This window comes from Acomys minous (assembly GCF_964271855.1).
Source record: "Acomys minous genome assembly, chromosome: 2".
Taxonomy (NCBI): Eukaryota; Metazoa; Chordata; class Mammalia; order Rodentia; family Muridae; genus Acomys; species Acomys minous.
The window spans coordinates 88,251,344-88,256,430 of record NC_140484.1 but is presented as its reverse complement, the minus strand read 5'-3'; the positions used below and the strand labels follow the sequence as shown (position 1 = coordinate 88,256,430).

The following is a 5,087-nucleotide window of genomic DNA, read 5'->3' as shown; positions in this document are numbered from 1 at the left end:
ACATCTATTTCTTTGTAAAATGCGTCCAGGTCTGAGGCCATCCATGGCCCTCATCTGCAGAGCCACACCCAGACAATTGCCACGCCCTCCTGTAGTCCCTTTCGTAATGATAAAGCCCTCACAAGGAACTTTCCTCTCAGCCTAAAAGTGATGCGATCCTTGTGGACCAGGCTGGGTCTCATCCTTAGAGTTCCTCAATGCCATTTCCCTTAGAACAAGGCTAACCCTCAAGGCCTCCGTCTCTGTCTCCCTCACCCTGGCTCATCCCCAGAGCCTTTGGACCTGTGGTTTCCTACACCAGGATGATCTTCCTTGCTTCTTGACGAGGCTCCCCCTTTTCATCCTCCAGGGATCGGCTTCAGCTGCTCAGTTGTTGCGGGGAGAGAGTCAGAGACCCTTAGAGCCAATGAGTCCTTGCTACCCACCCTCCCCATGTCTGTAACTGTCTGTAAGCTGGACAAGCGAGCCTGACCCAAACTGGTTTTCTAAACTCAGGCTAAAGTCCGAGGCCACTCAGCCTCTTCTATCCAGCAAGCAAAGACCAGAATACACGGAGCGCTGGGAGTCTAGTCACTCATTTTCTGAGCAGTGAGCCTAAGCGGCAGCCAGAGCTGTGCCTGAACCTAAACCTCGGTCCGCCCTCCCCCTCTGTCACCCAGCCCTGAACCAAAGAGTTCAGACACACCCTGCCCAACCCTGGCAGCCACCAGCACCTCTCCCAGACTCACCCGGGGGCCACTAACAATCTCCCTGCTCCACCCTGGTCACACATTGGCTCCTGGAAACTTGGCGGGCAGGCTTCACTAGGTGGAGTAACTCCTGAAGGCTTCTGGGAACAAGAGAGTGACGTGGAGAGCCCCCACCCCCACCCCGAGGCTCCCCGAAGTTCAGAGACTCTGTATGGTGAGCCGCCTGCTGGGACCTGAGGCAGCCAGTCTCCTTTTGATTCCTATGGTGAGAGAATTGTAAAGATGTGACGATCCTCTCCGCGTTGACAGGTTTCCAGCAGCGGGCAATGTTCACAGGAGCCGTCTGTTTAAGCAGAAAAACAGCGGCGAGAGGTACAGGCTGGGGCTTCCCTCAGACTCAGGCCAGCAGGGGAGCCATGGCTTATTTTGTTTCTGGTGTCAGCCCCTCTCCTCTGTTCAACCCTAGACTGACAGAGTCAGCTGTGTGCGGGGTGGCTTCAGCCCTGCTCGGCCTTGGAGATTTGCTCCCCAAAACCAGGTTTCAGAGGTTTTGGAGAAACGCAGGAAGAGAACAGGACAAGATGATCAAGATGAGTGTCCCAGGCTCTTGATACTGCGTGGTCTCTCAGTGGACTTTGACCCCAAACTGGTCAGGCAAGCATTACAAGATTTTAGCACCATTGACTACCACCTAGTGTCCAAATATGGTAATGTCACGTTTCTTTTACAAGCCTGTTGTGATTCTTTTGAGAATCTGGAGAGGACTTGTTTGGGATGGAAGGAGAGTGTGGGGTGTGTGTGTCAGGAGCTCCACGGACTGACGGATCTGGACCCGGGGGGGGGCTTGCACAAACTGATGCACCAACCAAGGACGACGCATGTAGAGAACCTAGACCCAATGTTCAGATGTAGCTCATTCTCCACATGGTTGAAAGGGAGGGGAAACGTGTGTGTGTGTGTGTGTGTGGGGGGTGGAGGTGGGGGGGGGGAAGGGCGGCCTCTGACATGAACTCTGGTGCCGGTGATTTGCTTACTGCCCCTTGATGGAGAGACCTTGCGGGAACACAGAGGAGGGGCTACAAGCTATTCAGGTGAGACTAATAGGCTGTGGTCACATGGTGGGGGAGCAGGACCCCACCTGCCAGAGATCTAGGGGCGGGGAATAGGGCAGAAGAGGGAGGGTGGGAAGGAGCAGGAAGATAAAATTGGGGATTACAATCTGGAAGTAATGTGAATTAATAATAATAATAATAATAATAATAATAATAATAATAATAATAATAATATCTTGCTCTTTTTTCTCCTAGTGTCAGGATCCCCAAAATTAAGCAAAGAATCAACCAACCAACCAACCAACCAATCAATCAATCATTTAGTTTTTATTCAAATAAAAACAGACACAGACACACAAATAACACACAATCTCATCTGTGAACTCTATAAATGCGAATCTCTTATCCATTGAGTCAAATGGGGAAGTCGTAAGGATGGGAAATTATGGCCAGTGGGAACTAAGTTACAGTTAGGTAAGGGCGAGTGTGCACATGCCAGCACATAGTAGGGTGGTTACAGACAATGGTGATGTATTTTCCAAAAGTTTTTTTTTTAATTAAAGAAATGTTTTAGGAAATAGGTATGCTTTATCCTAATTTGGGCATCATACAATATATCCATGTATTGGGGTGTCATGTGTTACCCTAGTAATATGTACAACTCTTATATGTCAATTAAAAATACAATAGTAATGATTTTCTCACTCAGTTTTATACATGTTGGTGAAACTTTTGGGTGAAGGCCCTAAATTTAATCTGTAACTTGGCAATGAAATATGAGGCAGAATAACAGGACTTAAAACGAGCATCCGTGAATCAGTGGCTGTACCTGGTAGTTTACGTTGTATCATTCACGTGTTAAATTGACAATTCTGAAAGGCACATGTAGTGCTTCGTCTAGTTCAGAATCAGGGCTTGCTCAGATGCTAATACACAGGACCTGCCACCAGCCTGGGCTGTGAAGCATACAGCTTTGCTAAGTGATTCGTGTGGCACAGTGGGGAACTGCGGGGGAGATGTTAGTCCTAGTTTATGAAGGAGAAGATGGGACCAAGGGAAGCGAGTCCTGCGAGGTCACTCAGTGTATACGTGAGCTATGTAGTGCTGGGCTTTGTGTTTGGGTCCCAAGTCCTGTTGTGTTGAAAGTGATCATGAAGACACCACTTTGCAATTTTCTCCTAGCCAACTATCTTCTTAGATTATTATCTTTTTCATGGTTTTAAAAAAGAAAGGTCTCCCCTTTTCCAATACACCATGCAGGCAAAAACCACTCGTACACATGAAATAATAATTAACACAATTTAAGGCAGGAGGGGGAGAACTGACTGCACAAAGCTGTCCTCTGGTCTCAACATGTATGCACAACATGTGTACCTGCACGTGTGCATGCACGCCACACACACTGCCTCTATTACATACTGTGTTTTCATCTTACAGCTGCATAATATCAACACAAGTCAACTATCTCCGTTTAATCAGGTTTGTAGTTACCTGACAAGCGCTTTCCCTTTACTTACAAACTTTCCATTTTAAATCAGTGCCTCATAATTTACTTATGCACTTTACATCCCGATCACAGGGCCCCCCTCTCCTCCCAGGCCCCTCCTCCTCATTGCTTCTCCCCATTCTTTCCTCTCCTTCTCCTCAAAGAAGGGGGAGGTCCCCTGTAGATATCCACCTGCCCTGCCACACGCTAAAGGACTAGGGACATTCTCTTCCACGGAAGCCAGACAAGGCAGCCCAGTTAGGATGCAGAGGCAGGCCTCAGAGTCATAGGGGGCTCCCACTCCAGTTTCTAGGGGACCCACATGAAGACTGAGCATCTGCTACGTACGTGCAGGGGTCCTAGGACCAGTCCATGTATGTGCTTTTGGTTGGTGATTCTGTCTCTGTAAGGCCCTATGGTCCCAAGTTAGTTGACTCTGACTTCTTGTGCTGCCCTTGACCCCTCCAGCGCCCTCAGTCATTGCCCCAGTTCTTCTGTGTGACTCCCCGAGCTCTGTCTAATGTTTGGATGGGGGTCTCTGCATCTGTTTCCATCAGCTGCTGGATGAAGCCTCTCATAGGAGCCATGCAAGGCTCCTGTCTGCAAGCACAGCAGAGTAACATTAATAGTGTTTGGCTCTCTCCCATGGAATAGGCCTCAAGTAAGGCCAGTCTTTGATTGGCCATTCCCTCAATCTTTGTTCCATCTGTGTCCCTGTGCATCTTGTAGGCAGGACAAATTTTAGGTTGAAGGCTTTGTGGGTTGTTTGGTGTCCTTATCTCTCCCCTGGAAGTCCTGTCTGGCTACCGACTGCTCTTCCATAGGTCCTGAGTTCAAGTCTCAGCAACCACATGGTGGCTCATATAAAAAAGGGTTTGGTGCCCTCTTCTGGCCTGCAGGTGTACATGCAGACAGAACTCTCACAGAACTAAATTTTAGCCACAAATTTCTTGAGCTTTTTCCTTTTAACCTTTTTTATGCATACATTTTTATTTTTGTTTTATTTTTGAGTGAAGTTATTAAGATGGTGAATTTATTTAATTTCATGCTGAGATTTTTCTACATTTAACTATTTTCAAGCATTTGGCTTATTTTAGTTTCTTTGTTTTGTTTTTTGTTTTTGGCTCATTTTCTTTCTTCACCGGAGCAGAGCTGGGAGTGAAGGCTACATCTTCTAAATGCACAGTGATTTCGGCACACTATGATTTAGCTTTTGCTTTCTTTACCTACTTAATATTGCTACCATCCAGAATTTGTTCAGTTCAGGCAGCATGAGATGTGGTCCTGGAGGAATTCAGGAATGGAAAAGTAGGACAGACAGTGCTCTCTTTGTCCTAGGCTGATCCTTTTTTTTTTTTTTAAACATGCATCACATACATCCATTTACACATACTTATGAAATGCCAGTGTGTGCCAGGTTTGTCCTATGCCCTGAGGATTAGAAGTAAATTTGTCAGCTATCAATTACCAATACTTCCTCTGCTGGGCTGTATTGCCCCCTTCTCCATGCTGGGGGGTTGTATTGCCCCCTTCTCCATGCTGGGGGGTTGTATTGCCCCCTTCTCCATGCTGGGGGGTTGTATTGCCCCTTTTCTCCGTGCTGGGGGTTGTATTGCCCCCCTTCTCCATGCTGGGGGGTTGTATTGCCCCCCTTCTCCATGCTGGGATGCTGTCCTGATGGAGGCTGCAGAGGTCTTGTGATGCTGTCACAGTGCTGAGTTTATATAAACTGCTGCTTTGCTTGAAAATGTTGTTTCCTTGTGGTCATCACTGTCACTGCCTCCAAACTTTTCTGCCTCCTCCCAGCAGTGATCCTCAAGCCTCTCCTTAAAAGTGTGGTCCCTAGTAGGTCAGGCATGC

The 5,087-nt window shown here is 47.6% G+C and overlaps 1 long non-coding RNA gene across 1 annotated transcript; it reads left to right on the top strand.

Annotated features, from left to right (window-relative positions):
- The first annotated feature begins 716 nt into the window (after window positions 1-716).
- LOC311592467 lies at window positions 717-2,338 on the top strand. Its single transcript, XR_014777420.1, has 4 exons — window positions 717-903; window positions 999-1,061; window positions 1,156-1,396; window positions 1,997-2,338. It is a non-coding gene; the product is annotated as an uncharacterized lncRNA (long non-coding RNA).
- Window positions 2,339-5,087: the final 2,749 nt, after the last annotated feature.